Here is a 25,920-nt window from a genome sequence, read left to right on the forward strand (position 1 = left end):
CCGAGAGGGGGTAACCAGGCTCACTAATAAAGGTCAAGCCACTTGGCTGCCAGAATGCCCTGCTTCAGCACAGACCAGAAAGGCATTGTGATAAGCGTATCCCCGGTATAGTCAGGGGTTAAAGGGAGTCGTCCCCGTCCCCCCAGTATACGGCCAGAACCATGGACCCGGTACTTGTGGTTCGGACTGTCTCCAACCAGCCATAATGTTGTGAGAGTGAAATTATGTCTAAGTCCAGCTTTGGTACATTAGAAGCAACTCTGAAACTTAACCTAAGCGTTTTTCGAAGCTACTTTTTGGCTAACTTCTTATAGGAAGGTCTAGGAGCTCTGAAAATGAACGTGCGCGTCTTTCACTCTGCCCAAGGGACTTAGAAGAATTTTGTGATATTTTTTATTAAAATGGAGTATAAGGGTATATATATAAATATATTTTATGCACTGTATATGAGCTGGCGATTTCTAAGTCTGTGGTTCCGAGAGGGGGTAACCAGGCTCACTAATAAAGGTCAAGCCACTTGGCTGCCAGAATGCCCTGCTTCAGCACAGACCAGAAAGGCATTGTGATAAGCGTATCCCCGGTATAGTCAGGGGTTAATGGGAGTCGTCCCCGTCCCCCCAGTATACGGCCAGAACCATGGACCCGGTACTTGTGGTTCGGACTGTCTCCAACCAGCCATAATGTTGTGAGAGTGAAATTATGTCTAAGTCCAGCTTTGATACATTAGAAGCAACTCTGAAACTTAACCTAAGCGTTTTTCGAAGCTACTTTTTGGCTAACTTCTTATAGGAAGGTCTAGGAGCTCTGAAAATGAACGTGCGCGTCTTTCACTCTTCCCGAGGGACTTAGAAGAATTTTGTGATATTTTTTATTAAAATGGTGTATAAGGGTATATATATAAATATATTTTATGCACTGTATATATGAGCTGGCGATTTCTAAGTCTGTGGTTCCGAGAGGGGGTAACCAGGCTCACTAATAAAGGTCAAGCCACTTGGCTGCCAGAATGCCCTGCTTCAGCACAGACCAGAAAGGCATTGTGATAAGCGTATCCCCGGTATAGTCAGGGGTTAATGGGAGTCGTCCCCGTCCCCCCAGTATACGGCCAGAACCATGGACCCGGTACTTGTGGTTCGGACTGTCTCCAACCAGCCATAATGTTGTGAGAGTGAAATTATGTCTAAGTCCAGCTTTGGTACATTAGAAGCAACTCTGAAACTTAACCTAAGCGTTTTTCGAAGCTACTTTTTGGCTAACTTCTTATAGGAAGGTCTAGGATCTCTGAAAATGAACGTGCGCGTCTTTCACTCTTCTCGAGGGACTTAGAAGAATTTTGTGATATTTTTTATTAAAATGGTGTATAAGGGTATATATATAAATATATTTTATGCACTGTATATGAGCTGGCGATTTCTAAGTCTGTGGTTCCGAGAGGGGGTAACCAGGCTCACTAATAAAGGTCAAGCCACTTGGCTGCCAGAATGCCCTGCTTCAGCACAGACCAGAAAGGCATTGTGATAAGCGTATCCCCGGTATAGTCAGGGGTTAATGGGAGTCGTCCCCGTCCCCCCCAGTATACGGCCAGAACCATGGACCCGGTATTTGTGGTTCGGACTGTCTCCAACCAGCCATAATGTTGTGAGAGTGAAATTATGTCTAAGTCCAGCTTCGGTACATTAGAAGCAACTCTGAAACTTAACCTAAGCGTTTTTCGAAGCTACCTTTTGGCTAACTTCTTATAGGAAGGTCTAGGAGCTCTGAAAATGAACGTGCGCGTCTTTCACTCTTCCCGAGGGACTTAGAAGAATTTTGTGATATTTTTTATTAAAATGGTGTATAAGGGTATATATATAAATATATTTTATGCACTGTATATATGAGCTGGCGATTTCTAAGTCTGTGGTTCCGAGAGGGGGTAACCAGGCTCACTAATAAAGGTCAAGCCACTTGGCTGCCAGAATGCCCTGCTTCAGCACAGACCAGAAAGGCATTGTGATAAGCGTATCCCCGGTATAGTCAGGGGTTAATGGGAGTCGTCCCCGTCCCCCCAGTATACGGCCAGAACCATGGACCCGGTACTTGTGGTTCGGACTGTCTCCAACCAGCCATAATGTTGTGAGAGTGAAATTATGTCTAAGTCCAGCTTTGGTACATTAGAAGCAACTCTGAAACTTAACCTAAGCGTTTTTCGAAGCTACCTTTTGGCTAACTTCTTATAGGAAGGTCTAGGAGCTCTGAAAATGAACGTGCGCGTCTTTCACTCTTCCCGAAGGACTTAGAAGAATTTTGTGATATTTTTTATTAAAATGGTGTATAAGGGTATATATATAAATATATTTTATGCACTGTATATATGAGCTGGCGATTTCTAAGTCTGTGGTTCCGAGAGGGGGTAACCAGGCTCACTAATAAAGGTCAAGCCACTTGGCTGCCAGAATGCCCTGCTTCAGCACAGACCAGAAAGGCATTGTGATAAGCGTATCCCCGGTATAGTCAGGGGTTAATGGGAGTCGTCCCCGTCCCCCCAGTATACGGCCAGAACCATGGACCCGGTACTTGTGGTTCGGACTGTCTCCAACCAGCCATAATGTTGTGAGAGTGAAATTATGTCTAAGTCCAGCATTGGTACGTTAGAAGCAACTCTGAAACTTAACCTAAGCGTTTTTTGAAGCTACTTTTTGGCTAACTTCTTATAGGAAGGTCTAGGAGCTCTGAAAATGAACGTGCGCGTCTTTCACTCTTCCCGAGGGACTTAGAAGAATTTTGTGATATTTTTTATTAAAATGGTGTATAAGGGTATATATATAAATATATTTTATGCACTGTATATGAGCTGGCGATTTCTAAGTCTGTGGTTCCGAGAGGGGGTAACCAGGCTCACTAATAAAGGTCAAGCCGCTTGGCTGCCAGAATGCCCTGCTTCAGCACAGACCAGAAAGGCATTGTGATAAGCGTATCCCCGGTATAGTCAGGGGTTAATGGGAGTCGTCCCCGTCCCCCCAGTATACGGCCAGAACCATGGACCCGGTACTTGTGGTTCGGACTGTCTCCAACCAGCCATAATGTTGTGAGAGTGAAATTATGTCTAAGTCCAGCATTGGTACGTTAGAAGCAACTCTGAAACTTAACCTAAGCGTTTTTCGAAGCTACTTTTTGGCTAACTTCTTATAGGAAGGTCTAGGAGCTCTGAAAATGAACGTGCGCGTCTTTCACTCTTCCCGAGGGACTTAGAAGAATTTTGTGATATTTTTTATTAAAATGGTGTATAAGGGTATATATATAAATATATTTTATGCACTGTATATATGAGCTGGCGATTTCTAAGTCTGTGGTTCCGAGAGGGGGTAACCAGGCTCACTAATAAAGGTCAAGCCACTTGGCTGCCAGAATGCCCTGCTTCAGCACAGACCAGAAAGGCATTGTGATAAGCGTATCCCCGGTATAGTCAGGGGTTAATGGGAGTCGTCCCCGTCCCCCCAGTATACGGCCAGAACTATGGACCCGGTACTTGTGGTTCAGACTGTCTCCAACCAGCCATAATGTTGTGAGAGTGAAATTATGTCTAAGTCCAGCTTTGGTACATTAGAAGCAACTCTGAAACTTAACCTAAGCGTTTTTCGAAGCTACTTTTTGGCTAACTTCTTATAGGAAGGTCTAGGAGCTCTGAAAATGAACGTGCGCGTCTTTCACTCTTCCCGAGGGACTTAGAAGAATTTTGTGATATTTTTTATTAAAATGGTGTATAAGGGTATATATATAAATATATTTTATGCACTGTATATGAGCTGGCGATTTCTAAGTCTGTGGTTCCGAGAGGGGGTAACCAGGCTCACTAATAAAGGTCAAGCCACTTGGCTGCCAGAATGCCCTGCTTCAGCACAGACCAGAAAGGCATTGTGATAAGCGTATCCCCGGTATAGTCAGGGGTTAATGGGAGTCGTCCCCGTCCCCCCAGTATACGGCCAGAACCATTGACCCGGTACTTGTGGTTCGGACTGTCTCCAACCAGCCATAATGTTGTGAGAGTGAAATTATGTCTAAGTCCAGCTTTGGTACATTAGAAGCAACTCTGAAACTTAACCTAAGCGTTTTTCGAAGCTACTTTTTGGCTAACTTCTTATAGGAAGGTCTAGGAGCTCTGAAAATGAACGTGCGCGTCTTTCACTCTGCCCGAGGGACTTAGAAGAATTTTGTGATATTTTTTATTAAAATGGAGTATAAGGGTATATATATAAATATATTTTATGCACTGTATATGAGCTGGCGATTTCTAAGTCTGTGGTTCCGAGAGGGGGTAACCAGGCTCACTAATAAAGGTCAAGCCACTTGGCTGCCAGAATGCCCTGCTTCAGCACAGACCAGAAAGGCATTGTGATAAGCGTATCCCCGGTATAGTCAGGGGTTAATGGGAGTCGTCCCCGTCCCCCCAGTATACGGCCAGAACCATGGACCCGGTACTTGTGGTTCGGACTCTCTCCAACCAGCCATAATGTTGTGAGAGTGAAATTATGTCTAAGTCCAGCTTTGGTACGTTAGAAGCAACTCTGAAACTTAACCTAAGCGTTTTTCGAAGCTACTTTTTGGCTAACTTCTTATAGGAAGGTCTAGGAGCTCTGAAAATGAACGTGCGCGTCTTTCACTCTTCCCGAGGGACTTAGAAGAATTTTGTGATATTTTTTATTAAAATGGTGTATAAGGGTATATATATACTGTAAATATATTTTATGCACTGTATATATGAGCTGGCGATTTCTAAGTCTGTGGTTCCGAGAGGGGGTAACCAGGCTCACTAATAAAGGTCAAGCCACTTGGCTGCCAGAATGCCCTGCTTCAGCACAGACCAGAAAGGCATTGTGATAAGCGTATCCCCGGTATAGTCAGGGGTTAATGGGAGTCGTCCCCGTCCCCCCAGTATACGACCAGAACCATGGACCCGGTACTTGTGGTTCGGACTGTCTCCAACCAGCCATAATGTTGTGAGAGTGAAATTATGTCTAAGTCCAGCATTGGTACGTTAGAAGCAACTCTGAAACTTAACCTAAGCGTTTTTCGAAGCTACTTTTTGGCTAACTTCTTATAGGAAGGTCTAGGAGCTCTGAAAATGAACGTGCGCGTCTTTCACTCTTCCCGAGGGACTTAGAAGAATTTTGTGATATTTTTTATTAAAATGGTGTATAAGGGTATATATATAAATATATTTTATGCACTGTATATATGAGCTGGCGATTTCTAAGTCTGTGGTTCCGAGAGGGGGTAACCAGGCTCACTAATAAAGGTCAAGCCACTTGGCTGCCAGAATGCCCTGCTTCAGCACAGACCAGAAAGGCATTGTGATAAGCGTATCCCCGGTATAGTCAGGGGTTAATGGGAGTCGTCCCCGTCCCCCCAGTATACGGCCAGAACCATGGACCCGGTACTTGTGGTTCAGACTGTCTCCAACCAGCCATAATGTTGTGAGAGTGAAATTATGTCTAAGTCCAGCTTTGGTACATTAGAAGCAACTCTGAAACTTAACCTAAGCGTTTTTCGAAGCTACTTTTTGGCTAACTTCTTATAGGAAGGTCTAGGAGCTCTGAAAATGAACGTGCGCGTCTTTCACTCTGCCCGAGGGACTTAGAAGAATTTTGTGATATTTTTTATTAAAATGGAGTATAAGGGTATATATATAAATATATTTTATGCACTGTATATGAGCTGGCGATTTCTAAGTCTGTGGTTCCGAGAGGGGGTAACCAGGCTCACTAATAAAGGTCAAGCCACTTGGCTGCCAGAATGCCCTGCTTCAGCACAGACCAGAAAGGCATTGTGATAAGCGTATCCCCGGTATAGTCAGGGGTTAATGGGAGTCGTCCCCGTCCCCCCAGTATACGGCCAGAACCATGGACCCGGTACTTGTGGTTCGGACTGTCTCCAACCAGCCATAATGTTGTGAGAGTGAAATTATGTCTAAGTCCAGCTTTGGTACATTAGAAGCAACTCTGAAACTTAACCTAAGCGTTTTTCGAAGCTACTTTTTGGCTAACTTCTTATAGGAAGGTCTAGGAGCTCTGAAAATGAACGTGCGCGTCTTTCACTCTGCCCAAGGGACTTAGAAGAATTTTGTGATATTTTTTATTAAAATGGAGTATAAGGGTATATATATATAAATATATTTTATGCACTGTATATGAGCTGGCGATTTCTAAGTCTGTGGTTCCGAGAGGGGGTAACCAGGCTCACTAATAAAGGTCAAGCCACTTGGCTGCCAGAATGCCCTGCTTCAGCACAGACCAGAAAGGCATTGTGATAAGCGTATCCCCGGTATAGTCAGGGGTTAATGGGAGTCGTCCCCGTCCCCCCAGTATACGGCCAGAACCATGGACCCGGTACTTGTGGTTCGGACTGTCTCCAACCAGCCATAATGTTGTGAGAGTGAAATTATGTCTAAGTCCAGCTTTGGTACGTTAGAAGCAACTCTGAAACTTAACCTAAGCGTTTTTCGAAGCTACTTTTTGGCTAACTTCTTATAGGAAGGTCTAGGAGCTCTGAAAATGAACGTGCGCGTCTTTCACTCTTCCCGAGGGACTTAGAAGAATTTTGTGATATTTTTTATTAAAATGGTGTATAAGGGTATATATATAAATATATTTTATGCACTGTATATATGAGCTGGCGATTTCTAAGTCTGTGGTTCCGAGAGGGGGTAACCAGGCTCACTAATAAAGGTCAAGCCACTTGGCTGCCAGAATGCCCTGCTTCAGCACAGACCAGAAAGGCATTGTGATAAGCGTATCCCCGGTATAGTCAGGGGTTAATGGGAGTCGTCCCCGTCCCCCAGTATACGGCCAGAACCATGGACCCGGTACTTGTGGTTCGGACTGTCTCCAACCAGCCATAATGTTGTGAGAGTGAAATTATGTCTAAGTCCAGCATTGGTACGTTAGAAGCAACTCTGAAACTTAACCTAAGCGTTTTTCGAAGCTACTTTTTGGCTAACTTCTTATAGGAAGGTCTAGGAGCTCTGAAAATGAACGTACGCGTCTTTCACTCTTCCCGAGGGACTTAGAAGAATTTTGTGATATTTTTTATTAAAATGGTGTATAAGGGTATATATATAAATATATTTTATGCACTGTATATATGAGCTGGCGATTTCTAAGTCTGTGGTTCCGAGAGGGGGTAACCAGGCTCACTAATAAAGGTCAAGCCACTTGGCTGCCAGAATGCCCTGCTTCAGCACAGACCAGAAAGGCATTGTGATAAGCGTATCCCCGGTATAGTCAGGGGTTAATGGGAGTCGTCCCCGTCCCCCCAGTATACGGCCAGAACCATGGACCCGGTACTTGTGGTTCGGACTGTCTCCAACCAGCCATAATGTTGTGAGAGTGAAATTATGTCTAAGTCCAGCTTTGGTACATTAGAAGCAACTCTGAAACTTAACCTAAGCGTTTTTCGAAGCTACCTTTTGGCTAACTTCTTATAGGAAGGTCTAGGAGCTCTGAAAATGAACGTGCGCGTCTTTCACTCTTCCCGAAGGACTTAGAAGAATTTTGTGATATTTTTTATTAAAATGGTGTATAAGGGTATATATATAAATATATTTTATGCACTGTATATATGAGCTGGCGATTTCTAAGTCTGTGGTTCCGAGAGGGGGTAACCAGGCTCACTAATAAAGGTCAAGCCACTTGGCTGCCAGAATGCCCTGCTTCAGCACAGACCAGAAAGGCATTGTGATAAGCGTATCCCCGGTATAGTCAGGGGTTAATGGGAGTCGTCCCCGTCCCCCCAGTATACGGCCAGAACCATGGACCCGGTACTTGTGGTTCGGACTGTCTCCAACCAGCCATAATGTTGTGAGAGTGAAATTATGTCTAAGTCCAGCTTTGGTACATTAGAAGCAACTCTGAAACTTAACCTAAGCGTTTTTTGAAGCTACTTTTTGGCTAACTTCTTATAGGAAGGTCTAGGAGCTCTGAAAATGAACGTGCGCGTCTTTCACTCTTCCCGAGGGACTTAGAAGAATTTTGTGATATTTTTTATTAAAATGGTGTATAAGGGTATATATATAAATATATTTTATGCACTGTATATGAGCTGGCGATTTCTAAGTCTGTGGTTCCGAGAGGGGGTAACCAGGCTCACTAATAAAGGTCAAGCCGCTTGGCTGCCAGAATGCCCTGCTTCAGCACAGACCAGAAAGGCATTGTGATAAGCGTATCCCCGGTATAGTCAGGGGTTAATGGGAGTCGTCCCCGTCCCCCCAGTATACGGCCAGAACCATGGACCCGGTACTTGTGGTTCGGACTGTCTCCAACCAGCCATAATGTTGTGAGAGTGAAATTATGTCTAAGTCCAGCATTGGTACGTTAGAAGCAACTCTGAAACTTAACCTAAGCGTTTTTCGAAGCTACTTTTTGGCTAACTTCTTATAGGAAGGTCTAGGAGCTCTGAAAATGAACGTGCGCGTCTTTCACTCTTCCCGAGGGACTTAGAAGAATTTTGTGATATTTTTTATTAAAATGGTGTATAAGGGTATATATATAAATATATTTTATGCACTGTATATATGAGCTGGCGATTTCTAAGTCTGTGGTTCCGAGAGGGGGTAACCAGGCTCACTAATAAAGGTCAAGCCACTTGGCTGCCAGAATGCCCTGCTTCAGCACAGACCAGAAAGGCATTGTGATAAGCGTATCCCCGGTATAGTCAGGGGTTAATGGGAGTCGTCCCCGTCCCCCCAGTATACGGCCAGAACTATGGACCCGGTACTTGTGGTTCAGACTGTCTCCAACCAGCCATAATGTTGTGAGAGTGAAATTATGTCTAAGTCCAGCTTTGGTACATTAGAAGCAACTCTGAAACTTAACCTAAGCGTTTTTCGAAGCTACTTTTTGGCTAACTTCTTATAGGAAGGTCTAGGAGCTCTGAAAATGAACGTGCGCGTCTTTCACTCTTCCCGAGGGACTTAGAAGAATTTTGTGATATTTTTTATTAAAATGGTGTATAAGGGTATATATATAAATATATTTTATGCACTGTATATGAGCTGGCGATTTCTAAGTCTGTGGTTCCGAGAGGGGGTAACCAGGCTCACTAATAAAGGTCAAGCCACTTGGCTGCCAGAATGCCCTGCTTCAGCACAGACCAGAAAGGCATTGTGATAAGCGTATCCCCGGTATAGTCAGGGGTTAATGGGAGTCGTCCCCGTCCCCCCAGTATACGGCCAGAACCATTGACCCGGTACTTGTGGTTCGGACTGTCTCCAACCAGCCATAATGTTGTGAGAGTGAAATTATGTCTAAGTCCAGCTTTGGTACATTAGAAGCAACTCTGAAACTTAACCTAAGCGTTTTTCGAAGCTACTTTTTGGCTAACTTCTTATAGGAAGATCTAGGAGCTCTGAAAATGAACGTGCGCGTCTTTCACTCTTCCCGAGGGACTTAGAAGAATTTTGTGATATTTTTTATTAAAATGGTGTATAAGGGTATATATATACTGTAAATATATTTTATGCACTGTATATATGAGCTGGCGATTTCTAAGTCTGTGGTTCCGAGAGGGGGTAACCAGGCTCACTAATAAAGGTCAAGCCACTTGGCTGCCAGAATGCCCTGCTTCAGCACAGACCAGAAAGGCATTGTGATAAGCGTATCCCCGGTATAGTCAGGGGTTAATGGGAGTCGTCCCCGTCCCCCCAGTATACGACCAGAACCATGGACCCGGTACTTGTGGTTCGGACTGTCTCCAACCAGCCATAATGTTGTGAGAGTGAAATTATGTCTAAGTCCAGCATTGGTACGTTAGAAGCAACTCTGAAACTTAACCTAAGCGTTTTTCGAAGCTACTTTTTGGCTAACTTCTTATAGGAAGGTCTAGGAGCTCTGAAAATGAACGTGCGCGTCTTTCACTCTTCCCGAGGGACTTAGAAGAATTTTGTGATATTTTTTATTAAAATGGTGTATAAGGGTATATATATAAATATATTTTATGCACTGTATATATGAGCTGGCGATTTCTAAGTCTGTGGTTCCGAGAGGGGGTAACCAGGCTCACTAATAAAGGTCAAGCCACTTGGCTGCCAGAATGCCCTGCTTCAGCACAGACCAGAAAGGCATTGTGATAAGCGTATCCCCGGTATAGTCAGGGGTTAATGGGAGTCGTCCCCGTCCCCCCAGTATACGGCCAGAACCATGGACCCGGTACTTGTGGTTCAGACTGTCTCCAACCAGCCATAATGTTGTGAGAGTGAAATTATGTCTAAGTCCAGCTTTGGTACATTAGAAGCAACTCTGAAACTTAACCTAAGCGTTTTTCGAAGCTACTTTTTGGCTAACTTCTTATAGGAAGGTCTAGGAGCTCTGAAAATGAACGTGCGCGTCTTTCACTCTGCCCGAGGGACTTAGAAGAATTTTGTGATATTTTTTATTAAAATGGAGTATAAGGGTATATATATAAATATATTTTATGCACTGTATATGAGCTGGCGATTTCTAAGTCTGTGGTTCCGAGAGGGGGTAACCAGGCTCACTAATAAAGGTCAAGCCACTTGGCTGCCAGAATGCCCTGCTTCAGCACAGACCAGAAAGGCATTGTGATAAGCGTATCCCCGGTATAGTCAGGGGTTAATGGGAGTCGTCCCCGTCCCCCCAGTATACGGCCAGAACCATGGACCCGGTACTTGTGGTTCGGACTGTCTCCAACCAGCCATAATGTTGTGAGAGTGAAATTATGTCTAAGTCCAGCTTTGGTACATTAGAAGCAACTCTGAAACTTAACCTAAGCGTTTTTCGAAGCTACTTTTTGGCTAACTTCTTATAGGAAGGTCTAGGAGCTCTGAAAATGAACGTGCGCGTCTTTCACTCTGCCCAAGGGACTTAGAAGAATTTTGTGATATTTTTTATTAAAATGGAGTATAAGGGTATATATATATAAATATATTTTATGCACTGTATATGAGCTGGCGATTTCTAAGTCTGTGGTTCCGAGAGGGGGTAACCAGGCTCACTAATAAAGGTCAAGCCACTTGGCTGCCAGAATGCCCTGCTTCAGCACAGACCAGAAAGGCATTGTGATAAGCGTATCCCCGGTATAGTCAGGGGTTAATGGGAGTCGTCCCCGTCCCCCCAGTATACGGCCAGAACCATGGACCCGGTACTTGTGGTTCGGACTGTCTCCAACCAGCCATAATGTTGTGAGAGTGAAATTATGTCTAAGTCCAGCTTTGGTACGTTAGAAGCAACTCTGAAACTTAACCTAAGCGTTTTTCGAAGCTACTTTTTGGCTAACTTCTTATAGGAAGGTCTAGGAGCTCTGAAAATGAACGTGCGCGTCTTTCACTCTTCCCGAGGGACTTAGAAGAATTTTGTGATATTTTTTATTAAAATGGTGTATAAGGGTATATATATAAATATATTTTATGCACTGTATATGAGCTGGCGATTTCTAAGTCTGTGGTTCCGAGAGGGGGTAACCAGGCTCACTAATAAAGGTCAAGCCGCTTGGCTGCCAGAATGCCCTGCTTCAGCACAGACCAGAAAGGCATTGTGATAAGCGTATCCCCGGTATAGTCAGGGGTTAATGGGAGTCGTCCCCGTCCCCCCAGTATACGGCCAGAACCATGGACCCGGTACTTGTGGTTCGGACTGTCTCCAACCAGCCATAATGTTGTGAGAGTGAAATTATGTCTAAGTCCAGCATTGGTACGTTAGAAGCAACTCTGAAACTTAACCTAAGCGTTTTTCGAAGCTACTTTTTGGCTAACTTCTTATAGGAAGGTCTAGGAGCTCTGAAAATGAACGTGCGCGTCTTTCACTCTTCCCGAGGGACTTAGAAGAATTTTGTGATATTTTTTATTAAAATGGTGTATAAGGGTATATATATAAATATATTTTATGCACTGTATATATGAGCTGGCGATTTCTAAGTCTGTGGTTCCGAGAGGGGGTAACCAGGCTCACTAATAAAGGTCAAGCCACTTGGCTGCCAGAATGCCCTGCTTCAGCACAGACCAGAAAGGCATTGTGATAAGCGTATCCCCGGTATAGTCAGGGGTTAATGGGAGTCGTCCCCGTCCCCCCAGTATACGGCCAGAACTATGGACCCGGTACTTGTGGTTCAGACTGTCTCCAACCAGCCATAATGTTGTGAGAGTGAAATTATGTCTAAGTCCAGCTTTGGTACATTAGAAGCAACTCTGAAACTTAACCTAAGCGTTTTTCGAAGCTACTTTTTGGCTAACTTCTTATAGGAAGGTCTAGGAGCTCTGAAAATGAACGTGCGCGTCTTTCACTCTTCCCGAGGGACTTAGAAGAATTTTGTTATATTTTTTATTAAAATGGTGTATAAGGGTATATATATAAATATATTTTATGCACTGTATATGAGCTGGCGATTTCTAAGTCTGTGGTTCCGAGAGGGGGTAACCAGGCTCACTAATAAAGGTCAAGCCACTTGGCTGCCAGAATGCCCTGCTTCAGCACAGACCAGAAAGGCATTGTGATAAGCGTATCCCCGGTATAGTCAGGGGTTAATGGGAGTCGTCCCCGTCCCCCCAGTATACGGCCAGAACCATTGACCCGGTACTTGTGGTTCGGACTGTCTCCAACCAGCCATAATGTTGTGAGAGTGAAATTATGTCTAAGTCCAGCTTTGGTACATTAGAAGCAACTCTGAAACTTAACCTAAGCGTTTTTCGAAGCTACTTTTTGGCTAACTTCTTATAGGAAGATCTAGGAGCTCTGAAAATGAACGTGCGCGTCTTTCACTCTGCCCGAGGGACTTAGAAGAATTTTGTGATATTTTTTATTAAAATGGAGTATAAGGGTATATATATAAATATATTTTATGCACTGTATATGAGCTGGCGATTTCTAAGTCTGTGGTTCCGAGAGGGGGTAACCAGGCTCACTAATAAAGGTCAAGCCACTTGGCTGCCAGAATGCCCTGCTTCAGCACAGACCAGAAAGGCATTGTGATAAGCGTATCCCCGGTATAGTCAGGGGTTAATGGGAGTCGTCCCCGTCCCCCCAGTATACGGCCAGAACCATGGACCCGGTACTTGTGGTTCGGACTCTCTCCAACCAGCCATAATGTTGTGAGAGTGAAATTATGTCTAAGTCCAGCTTTGGTACGTTAGAAGCAACTCTGAAACTTAACCTAAGCGTGTTTCGAAGCTACATTTTGGCTAACTTCTTATAGGAAGGTCTAGGAGCTCTGAAAATGAACGTGCGCGTCTTTCACTCTTCCCGAGGGACTTAGAAGAATTTTGTGATATTTTTTATTAAAATGGTGTATAAGGGTATATATATAAATATATTTTATGCACTGTATATATGAGCTGGCGATTTCTAAGTCTGTGGTTCCGAGAGGGGGTAACCAGGCTCACTAATAAAGGTCAAGCCACTTGGCTGCCAGAATGCCCTGCTTCAGCACAGACCAGAAAGGCATTGTGATAAGCGTATCCCCGGTATAGTCAGGGGTTAATGGGAGTCGTCCCCGTCCCCCCAGTATACGACCAGAACCATGGACCCGGTACTTGTGGTTCGGACTGTCTCCAACCAGCCATAATGTTGTGAGAGTGAAATTATGTCTAAGTCCAGCATTGGTACGTTAGAAGCAACTCTGAAACTTAACCTAAGCGTTTTTCGAAGCTACTTTTTGGCTAACTTCTTATAGGAAGGTCTAGGAGCTCTGAAAATGAACGTGCGCGTCTTTCACTCTTCCCGAGGGACTTAGAAGAATTTTGTGATATTTTTTATTAAAATGGTGTATAAGGGTATATATATAAATATATTTTATGCACTGTATATGAGCTGGCGATTTCTAAGTCTGTGGTTCCGAGAGGGGGTAACCAGGCTCACTAATAAAGGTCAAGCCACTTGGCTGCCAGAATGCCCTGCTTCAGCACAGACCAGAAAGGCATTGTGATAAGCGTATCCCCGGTATAGTCAGGGGTTAATGGGAGTCGTCCCCGTCCCCCCAGTATACGGCCAGAACCATTGACCCGGTACTTGTGGTTCGGACTGTCTCCAACCAGCCATAATGTTGTGAGAGTGAAATTATGTCTAAGTCCAGCTTTGGTACATTAGAAGCAACTCTGAAACTTAACCTAAGCGTTTTTCGAAGCTACTTTTTGGCTAACTTCTTATAGGAAGATCTAGGAGCTCTGAAAATGAACGTGCGCGTCTTTCACTCTGCCCGAGGGACTTAGAAGAATTTTGTGATATTTTTTATTAAAATGGAGTATAAGGGTATATATATAAATATATTTTATGCACTGTATATGAGCTGGCGATTTCTAAGTCTGTGGTTCCGAGAGGGGGTAACCAGGCTCACTAATAAAGGTCAAGCCACTTGGCTGCCAGAATGCCCTGCTTCAGCACAGACCAGAAAGGCATTGTGATAAGCGTATCCCCGGTATAGTCAGGGGTTAATGGGAGTCGTCCCCGTCCCCCCAGTATACGGCCAGAACCATGGACCCGGTACTTGTGGTTCGGACTCTCTCCAACCAGCCATAATGTTGTGAGAGTGAAATTATGTCTAAGTCCAGCTTTGGTACGTTAGAAGCAACTCTGAAACTTAACCTAAGCGTTTTTCGAAGCTACTTTTTGGCTAACTTCTTATAGGAAGGTCTAGGAGCTCTGAAAATGAACGTGCGCGTCTTTCACTCTTCCCGAGGGACTTAGAAGAATTTTGTGATATTTTTTATTAAAATGGTGTATAAGGGTATATATATAAATATATTTTATGCACTGTATATATGAGCTGGCGATTTCTAAGTCTGTGGTTCCGAGAGGGGGTAACCAGGCTCACTAATAAAGGTCAAGCCACTTGGCTGCCAGAATGCCCTGCTTCAGCACAGACCAGAAAGGCATTGTGATAAGCGTATCCCCGGTATAGTCAGGGGTTAATGGGAGTCGTCCCCGTCCCCCCAGTATACGACCAGAACCATGGACCCGGTACTTGTGGTTCGGACTGTCTCCAACCAGCCATAATGTTGTGAGAGTGAAATTATGTCTAAGTCCAGCATTGGTACGTTAGAAGCAACTCTGAAACTTAACCTAAGCGTTTTTCGAAGCTACTTTTTGGCTAACTTCTTATAGGAAGGTCTAGGAGCTCTGAAAATGAACGTGCGCGTCTTTCACTCTTCCCGAGGGACTTAGAAGAATTTTGTGATATTTTTTATTAAAATGGTGTATAAGGGTATATATATAAATATATTTTATGCACTGTATATATGAGCTGGCGATTTCTAAGTCTGTGGTTCCGAGAGGGGGTAACCAGGCTCACTAATAAAGGTCAAGCCACTTGGCTGCCAGAATGCCCTGCTTCAGCACAGACCAGAAAGGCATTGTGATAAGCGTATCCCCGGTATAGTCAGGGGTTAATGGGAGTCGTCCCCGTCCCCCCAGTATACGGCCAGAACCATGGACCCGGTACTTGTGGTTCAGACTGTCTCCAACCAGCCATAATGTTGTGAGAGTGAAATTATGTCTAAGTCCAGCTTTGGTACATTAGAAGCAACTCTGAAACTTAACCTAAGCGTTTTTCGAAGCTACTTTTTGGCTAACTTCTTATAGGAAGGTCTAGGAGCTCTGAAAATGAACGTGCGCGTCTTTCACTCTGCCCGAGGGACTTAGAAGAATTTTGTGATATTTTTTATTAAAATGGAGTATAAGGGTATATATATAAATATATTTTATGCACTGTATATGAGCTGGCGATTTCTAAGTCTGTGGTTCCGAGAGGGGGTAACCAGGCTCACTAATAAAGGTCAAGCCACTTGGCTGCCAGAATGCCCTGCTTCAGCACAGACCAGAAAGGCATTGTGATAAGCGTATCCCCGGTATAGTCAGGGGTTAATGGGAGTCGTCCCCGTCCCCCCAGTATACGGCCAGAACCATGGACCCGGTACTTGTGGTTCGGACTGTCTCCAACCAGCCATAATGTTGTGAGAGTGAAATTATGTCTAAGTCCAGCTTTGGTACGTTAGAAGCAACTCTGAAACTTAACCTAAGCGTTTTTCGAAGCTACTTTTTGGCTAACTTCTTATAGGAAGGTCTAGGAGCTCTGAAAATGAACGTGCGCGTCTTTCACTCTTCCCGAGGGACTTAGAAGAATTTTGTGATATTTTTTATTAAAATGGTGTATAAGGGTATATATATAAATATATTTTATGCACTGTATATATGAGCTGGCGATTTCTAAGTCTGTGGTTCCGAGAGGGGGTAACCAGGCTCACTAATAAAGGTCAAGCCACTTGGCTGCCAGAATGCCCTGCTTCAGCACAGACCAGAAAGGCATTGTGATAAGCGTATCCCCGGTATAGTCAGGGGTTAATGGGAGTCGTCCCCGTCCCCCCAGTATACGGCCAGAACCATGGACCCGGTACTTGTGGTTCGGACTGTCTCCAACCAGCCATAATGTTGTGAGAGTGAAATTATGTCTAAGTCCAGCATTGGTACGTTAGAAGCAACTCTGAAACTTAACCTAAGCGTTTTTCGAAGCTACTTTTTGGCTAACTTCTTATAGGAAGGTCTAGGAGCTCTGAAAATGAACGTACGCGTCTTTCACTCTTCCCGAGGGACTTAGAAGAATTTTGTGATATTTTTTATTAAAATGGTGTATAAGGGTATATATATAAATATATTTTATGCACTGTATATATGAGCTGGCGATTTCTAAGTCTGTGGTTCCGAGAGGGGGTAACCAGGCTCACTAATAAAGGTCAAGCCACTTGGCTGCCAGAATGCCCTGCTTCAGCACAGACCAGAAAGGCATTGTGATAAGCGTATCCCCGGTATAGTCAGGGGTTAATGGGAGTCGTCCCCGTCCCCCCAGTATACGGCCAGAACCATGGACCCGGTACTTGTGGTTCAGACTGTCTCCAACCAGCCATAATGTTGTGAGACTGAAATTATGTCTAAGTCCAGCTTTGGTACATTAGAAGCAACTCTGAAACTTAACCTAAGCGTTTTTTGAAGCTACTTTTTGGCTAACTTCTTATAGGAAGGTCTAGGAGCTCTGAAAATGAACGTGCGCGTCTTTCACTCTGCCCAAGGGACTTAGAAGAATTTTGTGATATTTTTTATTAAAATGGAGTATAAGGGTATATATATAAATATATTTTATGCACTGTATATGAGCTGGCGATTTCTAAGTCTGTGGTTCCGAGAGGGGGTAACCAGGCTCACTAATAAAGGTCAAGCCACTTGGCTGCCAGAATGCCCTGCTTCAGCACAGACCAGAAAGGCATTGTGATAAGCGTATCCCCGGTATAGTCAGGGGTTAATGGGAGTCGTCCCCGTCCCCCCAGTATACGGCCAGAACCATGGACCCGGTACTTGTGGTTCGGACTGTCTCCAACCAGCCATAATGTTGTGAGAGTGAAATTATGTCTAAGTCCAGCTTTGGTACATTAGAAGTAACTCTGAAACTTAACCTAAGCGTTTTTCGAAGCTACTTTTTGGCTAACTTCTTATAGGAAGGTCTAGGAGCTCTGAAAATGAACGTGCGCGTCTTTCACTCTGCCCAAGGGACTTAGAAGAATTTTGTGATATTTTTTATTAAAATGGAGTATAAGGGTATATATATAAATATATTTTATGCACTGTATATGAGCTGGCGATTTCTAAGTCTGTGGTTCCGAGAGGGGGTAACCAGGCTCACTAATAAAGGTCAAGCCACTTGGCTGCCAGAATGCCCTGCTTCAGCACAGACCAGAAAGGCATTGTGATAAGCGTATCCCCGGTATAGTCAGGGGTTAATGGGAGTCGTCCCCGTCCCCCCAGTATACGGCCAGAACCATGGACCCGGTACTTGTGGTTCGGACTGTCTCCAACCAGCCATAATGTTGTGAGAGTGAAATTATGTCTAAGTCCAGCTTCGGTACATTAGAAGCAACTCTGAAACTTAACCTAAGCGTTTTTCGAAGCTACTTTTTGGCTAACTTCTTATAGGAAGGTCTAGGAGCTCTGAAAATGAACGTGCGCGTCTTTCACTCTTCCCGAGGGACTTAGAAGAATTTTGTGATATTTTTTATTAAAATGGTGTATAAGGGTATATATATAAATATATTTTATGCACTGTATATATGAGCTGGCGATTTCTAAGTCTGTGGTTCCGAGAGGGGGTAACCAGGCTCACTAATAAAGGTCAAGCCACTTGGCTGCCAGAATGCCCTGCTTCAGCACAGACCAGAAAGGCATTGTGATAAGCGTATCCCCGGTATAGTCAGGGGTTAATGGGAGTCGTCCCCGTCCCCCCAGTATACGGCCAGAACCATGGACCCGGTACTTGTGGTTCGGACTGTCTCCAACCAGCCATAATGTTGTGAGAGTGAAATTATGTCTAAGTCCAGCTTTGGTACATTAGAAGCAACTCTGAAACTTAACCTAAGCGTTTTTCGAAGCTACTTTTTGGCTAACTTCTTATAGGAAGGTCTAGGATCTCTGAAAATGAACGTGCGCGTCTTTCACTCTTCTCGAGGGACTTAGAAGAATTTTGTGATATTTTTTATTAAAATGGTGTATAAGGGTATATATATAAATATATTTTATGCACTGTATATGAGCTGGCGATTTCTAAGTCTGTGGTTCCGAGAGGGGGTAACCAGGCTCACTAATAAAGGTCAAGCCACTTGGCTGCCAGAATGCCCTGCTTCAGCACAGACCAGAAAGGCATTGTGATAAGCGTATCCCCGGTATAGTCAGGGGTTAATGGGAGTCGTCCCCGTCCCCCCCAGTATACGGCCAGAACCATGGACCCGGTATTTGTGGTTCGGACTGTCTCCAACCAGCCATAATGTTGTGAGAGTGAAATTATGTCTAAGTCCAGCTTCGGTACATTAGAAGCAACTCTGAAACTTAACCTAAGCGTTTTTCGAAGCTACCTTTTGGCTAACTTCTTATAGGAAGGTCTAGGAGCTCTGAAAATGAACGTGCGCGTCTTTCACTCTTCCCGAGGGACTTAGAAGAATTTTGTGATATTTTTTATTAAAATGGTGTATAAGGGTATATATATAAATATATTTTATGCACTGTATATATGAGCTGGCGATTTCTAAGTCTGTGGTTCCGAGAGGGGGTAACCAGGCTCACTAATAAAGGTCAAGCCACTTGGCTGCCAGAATGCCCTGCTTCAGCACAGACCAGAAAGGCATTGTGATAAGCGTATCCCCGGTATAGTCAGGGGTTAATGGGAGTCGTCCCCGTCCCCCCAGTATACGGCCAGAACCATGGACCCGGTACTTGTGGTTCGGACTGTCTCCAATCAGCCATAATGTTGTGAGAGTGAAATTATGTCTAAGTCCAGCTTTGGTACGTTAGAAGCAACTCTGAAACTTAACCTAAGCGTTTTTCGAAGCTACTTTTTGGCTAACTTCTTATAGGAAGGTCTAGGAGCTCTGAAAATGAACGTACGCGTCTTTCACTCTTCCCGAGGGACTTAGAAGAATTTTGTGATATTTTTTATTAAAATGGTGTATAAGGGTATATATATAAATATATTTTATGCACTGTATATATGAGCTGGCGATTTCTAAGTCTGTGGTTCCGAGAGGGGGTAACCAGGCTCACTAATAAAGGTCAAGCCACTTGGCTGCCAGAATGCCCTGCTTCAGCACAGACCAGAAAGGCATTGTGATAAGCGTATCCCCGGTATAGTCAGGGGTTAATGGGAGTCGTCCCCGTCCCCCCAGTATACGGCCAGAACCATGGACCCGGTACTTGTGGTTCAGACTGTCTCCAACCAGCCATAATGTTGTGAGACTGAAATTATGTCTAAGTCCAGCTTTGGTACATTAGAAGCAACTCTGAAACTTAACCTAAGCGTTTTTTGAAGCTACTTTTTGGCTAACTTCTTATAGGAAGGTCTAGGAGCTCTGAAAATGAACGTGCGCGTCTTTCACTCTGCCCAAGGGACTTAGAAGAATTTTGTGATATTTTTTATTAAAATGGAGTATAAGGGTATATATATAAATATATTTTATGCACTGTATATGAGCTGGCGATTTCTAAGTCTGTGGTTCCGAGAGGGGGTAACCAGGCTCACTAATAAAGGTCAAGCCACTTGGCTGCCAGAATGCCCTGCTTCAGCACAGACCAGAAAGGCATTGTGATAAGCGTATCCCCGGTATAGTCAGGGGTTAATGGGAGTCGTCCCCGTCCCCCCAGTATACGGCCAGAACCATGGACCCGGTACTTGTGGTTCGGACTGTCTCCAACCAGCCATAATGTTGTGAGAGTGAAATTATGTCTAAGTCCAGCTTTGGTACATTAGAAGCAACTCTGAAACTTAACCTAAGCGTTTTTCGAAGCTACTTTTTGGCTAACTTCTTATAGGAAGGTCTAGGAGCTCTGAAAATGAACGTGCGCGTCTTTCACTCTGCCCAAGGGACTTAGAAGAATTTTGTGATATTTTTTATTAAAATGGAGTATAAGGGTATATATATAAATATATTTTATGCACTGTATATGAGCTGGCGATTTCTAAGTCTGTGGTTCCGAGAGGGGGTAACCAGGCTCACTAATAAAGGTCAAGCCACTTGGCTGCCAGAATGCCCTGCTTCAGCACAGACCAGAAAGGCATTGTGATAAGCGTATCCCCGGTATAGTCAGGGGTTAATGGGAGTCGTCCCCGTCCCCCCAGTATACGGCCAGAACCATGGACCCGGTACTTGTGGTTCGGACTGTCTCCAACCAGCCATAATGTTGTGAGAGTGAAATTATGTCTAAGTCCAGCTTTGGTACGTTAGAAGCAACTCTGAAACTTAACCTAAGCGTTTTTCGAAGCTACTTTTTGGCTAACTTCTTATAGGAAGGTCTAGGAGCTCTGAAAATGAACGTGCGCGTCTTTCACTCTTCCCGAGGGACTTAGAAGAATTTTGTGATATTTTTTATTAAAATGGTGTATAAGGGTATATATATAAATATATTTTATGCACTGTATATATGAGCTGGCGATTTCTAAGTCTGTGGTTCCGAGAGGGGGTAACCAGGCTCACTAATAAAGGTCAAGCCACTTGGCTGCCAGAATGCCCTGCTTCAGCACAGACCAGAAAGGCATTGTGATAAGCGTATCCCCGGTATAGTCAGGGGTTAATGGGAGTCGTCCCCGTCCCCCCAGTATACGGCCAGAACCATGGACCCGGTACTTGTGGTTCGGACTGTCTCCAACCAGCCATAATGTTGTGAGAGTGAAATTATGTCTAAGTCCAGCTTTGGTACATTAGAAGCAACTCTGAAACTTAACCTAAGCGTTTTTCGAAGCTACTTTTTGGCTAACTTCTTATAGGAAGGTCTAGGATCTCTGAAAATGAACGTGCGCGTCTTTCACTCTTCTCGAGGGACTTAGAAGAATTTTGTGATATTTTTTATTAAAATGGTGTATAAGGGTATATATATAAATATATTTTATGCACTGTATATGAGCTGGCGATTTCTAAGTCTGTGGTTCCGAGAGGGGGTAACCAGGCTCACTAATAAAGGTCAAGCCACTTGGCTGCCAGAATGCCCTGCTTCAGCACAGACCAGAAAGGCATTGTGATAAGCGTATCCCCGGTATAGTCAGGGGTTAATGGGAGTCGTCCCCGTCCCCCCCAGTATACGGCCAGAACCATGGACCCGGTATTTGTGGTTCGGACTGTCTCCAACCAGCCATAATGTTGTGAGAGTGAAATTATGTCTAAGTCCAGCTTCGGTACATTAGAAGCAACTCTGAAACTTAACCTAAGCGTTTTTCGAAGCTACCTTTTGGCTAACTTCTTATAGGAAGGTCTAGGAGCTCTGAAAATGAACGTGCGCGTCTTTCACTCTTCCCGAGGGACTTAGAAGAATTTTGTGATATTTTTTATTAAAATGGTGTATAAGGGTATATATATAAATATATTTTATGCACTGTATATATGAGCTGGCGATTTCTAAGTCTGTGGTTCCGAGAGGGGGTAACCAGGCTCACTAATAAAGGTCAAGCCACTTGGCTGCCAGAATGCCCTGCTTCAGCACAGACCAGAAAGGCATTGTGATAAGCGTATCCCCGGTATAGTCAGGGGTTAATGGGAGTCGTCCCCGTCCCCCCAGTATACGGCCAGAACCATGGACCCGGTACTTGTGGTTCGGACTGTCTCCAACCAGCCATAATGTTGTGAGAGTGAAATTATGTCTAAGTCCAGCTTTGGTACGTTAGAAGCAACTCTGAAACTTAACCTAAGCGTTTTTCGAAGCTACTTTTTGGCTAACTTCTTATAGGAAGGTCTAGGAGCTCTGAAAATGAACGTGCGCGTCTTTCACTCTTCCCGAGGGACTTAGAAGAATTTTGTGATATTTTTTATTAAAATGGTGTATAAGGGTATATATATAAATATATTTTATGCACTGTATATATGAGCTGGCGATTTCTAAGTCTGTGGTTCCGAGAGGGGGTAACCAGGCTCACTAATAAAGGTCAAGCCACTTGGCTGCCAGAATGCCCTGCTTCAGCACAGACCAGAAAGGCATTGTGATAAGCGTATCCCCGGTATAGTCAGGGGTTAATGGGAGTCGTCCCCGTCCCCCCAGTATACGGCCAGAACCATGGACCCGGTACTTGTGGTTCGGACTGTCTCCAACCAGCCATAATGTTGTGAGAGTGAAATTATGTCTAAGTCCAGCTTTGGTACATTAGAAGCAACTCTGAAACTTAACCTAAGCGTTTTTCGAAGCTACCTTTTTGGCTAACTTCTTATAGGAAGGTCTAGGAGCTCTGAAAATGAACGTGCGCGTCTTTCACTCTTCCAGAGGGACTTAGAAGAATTTTGTGATATTTTTTATTAAAATGGTGTATAAGGGTATATATATAAATATATTTTATGCACTGTATATGAGCTGGCGATTTCTAAGTCTGTGGTTCCGAGAGGGGGTAACCAGGCTCACTAATAAAGGTCAAGCCACTTGGCTGCCAGAATGCCCTGCTTCAGCACAGACCAGAAAGGCATTGTGATAAGCGTATCCCCGGTATAGTCAGGGGTTAATGGGAGTCGTCCCCGTCCCCCCAGTATACGGCCAGAACCATGGACCCGGTACTTGTGGTTCGGACTGTCTCCAACCAGCCATAATGTTGTGAGAGTGAAATTATGTCTAAGTCCAGCTTTGGTACGTTGGAAGCAACTCTGAAACTTAACCTAAGCGTTTTTCGAAGCTACTTTTTGGCTAACTTCTTATAGGAAGGTCTAGGAGCTCTGAAAATGAACGTGCGCGTCTTTCACTCTTCCCGAGGGACTTAGAAGAATTTTGTGATATTTTTTATTAAAATGGTGTATAAGGGTATATATATAAATATATTTTATGCACTGTATATATGAGCTGGCGATTTCTAAGTCTGTGGTTCCGAGAGGGGGTAACCAGGCTCACTAATAAAGGTCAAGCCACTTGGCTGCCAGAATGCCCTGCTTCAGCACAGACCAGAAAGGCATTGTGATAAGCGTATCCCCGGTATAGTCAGGGGTTAATGGGAGTCGTCCCCGTCCCCCCAGTATACGGCCAGAACCATGGACCCGGTACTTGTGGTTCGGACTGTCTCCAACCAGCCATAATGTTGTGAGAGTGAAATTATGTCTAAGTCCAGCTTTGGTACATTAGAAGCAACTCTGAAACTTAACCTAAGCGTTTTTCGAAGCTACTTTTTGGCTAACTTCTTATAGGAAGGTCTAGGATCTCTGAAAATGAACGTGCGCGTCTTTCACTCTTCTCGAGGGACTTAGAAGAATTTTGTGATATTTTTTATTAAAATGGTGTATAAGGGTATATATATAAATATATTTTATGCACTGTATATGAGCTGGCGATTTCTAAGTCTGTGGTTCCGAGAGGGGGTAACCAGGCTCACTAATAAAGGTCAAGCCACTTGGCTGCCAGAATGCCCTGCTTCAGCACAGACCAGAAAGGCATTGTGATAAGCGTATCCCCGGTATAGTCAGGGGTTAATGGGAGTCGTCCCCGTCCCCCCCAGTATACGGCCAGAACCATGGACCCGGTATTTGTGGTTCGGACTGTCTCCAACCAGCCATAATGTTGTGAGAGTGAAATTATGTCTAAGTCCAGCTTCGGTACATTAGAAGCAACTCTGAAACTTAACCTAAGCGTTTTTCGAAGCTACCTTTTGGCTAACTTCTTATAGGAAGGTCTAGGAGCTCTAAAAATGAACGTGCGCGTCTTTCACTCTTCCCGAGGGACTTAGAAGAATTTTGTGATATTTTTTATTAAAATGGTGTATAAGGGTATATATATAAATATATTTTATGCACTGTATATATGAGCTGGCGATTTCTAAGTCTGTGGTTCCGAGAGGGGGTAACCAGGCTCACTAATAAAGGTCAAGCCACTTGGCTGCCAGAATGCCCTGCTTCAGCACAGACCAGAAAGGCATTGTGATAAGCGTATCCCCGGTATAGTCAGGGGTTAATGGGAGTCGTCCCCGTCCCCCCAGTATACGGCCAGAACCATGGACCCGGTACTTGTGGTTCGGACTGTCTCCAACCAGCCATAATGTTGTGAGAGTGAAATTATGTCTAAGTCCAGCTTTGGTACGTTAGAAGCAACTCTGAAACTTAACCTAAGCGTTTTTCGAAGCTACTTTTTGGCTAACTTCTTATAGGAAGGTCTAGGAGCTCTGAAAATGAACGTGCGCGTCTTTCACTCTTCCCGAGGGACTTAGAAGAATTTTGTGATATTTTTTATTAAAATGGTGTATAAGGGTATATATATAAATATATTTTATGCACTGTATATATGAGCTGGCGATTTCTAAGTCTGTGGTTCCGAGAGGGGGTAACCAGGCTCACTAATAAAGGTCAAGCCACTTGGCTGCCAGAATGCCCTGCTTCAGCACAGACCAGAAAGGCATTGTGATAAGCGTATCCCCGGTATAGTCAGGGGTTAATGGGAGTCGTCCCCGTCCCCCCAGTATACGGCCAGAACCATGGACCCGGTACTTGTGGTTCGGACTGTCTCCAACCAGCCATAATGTTGTGAGAGTGAAATTATGTCTAAGTCCAGCTTTGGTACGTTAGAAGCAACTCTGAAACTTAACCTAAGCGTTTTTCGAAGCTACTTTTTGGCTAACTTCTTATAGGAAGGTCTAGGAGCTCTGAAAATGAACGTGCGCGTCTTTCACTCTTCCCGAGGGACTTAGAAGAATTTTGTGATATTTTTTATTAAAATGGTGTATAAGGGTATATATATAAATATATTTTATGCACTGTATATATGAGCTGGCGATTTCTAAGTCTGTGGTTCCGAGAGGGGGTAACCAGGCTCACTAATAAAGGTCAAGCCACTTGGCTGCCAGAATGCCCTGCTTCAGCACAGACCAGAAAGGCATTGTGATAAGCGTATCCCCGGTATAGTCAGGGGTTAATGGGAGTCGTCCCCGTCCCCCCAGTATACGGCCAGAACCATGGACCCGGTACTTGTGGTTCGGACTGTCTCCAACCAGCCATAATGTTGTGAGAGTGAAATTATGTCTAAGTCCAGCTTTGGTACATTAGAAGCAACTCTGAAACTTAACCTAAGCGTTTTTCGAAGCTACTTTTTGGCTAACTTCTTATAGGAAGGTCTAGGATCTCTGAAAATGAACGTGCGCGTCTTTCACTCTTCTCGAGGGACTTAGAAGAATTTTGTGATATTTTTTATTAAAATGGTGTATAAGGGTATATATATAAATATATTTTATGCACTGTATATGAGCTGGCGATTTCTAAGTCTGTGGTTCCGAGAGGGGGTAACCAGGCTCACTAATAAAGGTCAAGCCACTTGGCTGCCAGAATGCCCTGCTTCAGCACAGACCAGAAAGGCATTGTGATAAGCGTATCCCCGGTATAGTCAGGGGTTAATGGGAGTCGTCCCCGTCCCCCCCAGTATACGGCCAGAACCATGGACCCGGTATTTGTGGTTCGGACTGTCTCCA

The sequence above is a fragment of the Ascaphus truei genome, chromosome 12 (assembly GCF_040206685.1).
Source record: "Ascaphus truei isolate aAscTru1 chromosome 12, aAscTru1.hap1, whole genome shotgun sequence".
Lineage (NCBI taxonomy): Eukaryota > Metazoa > Chordata > Amphibia > Anura > Ascaphidae > Ascaphus > Ascaphus truei.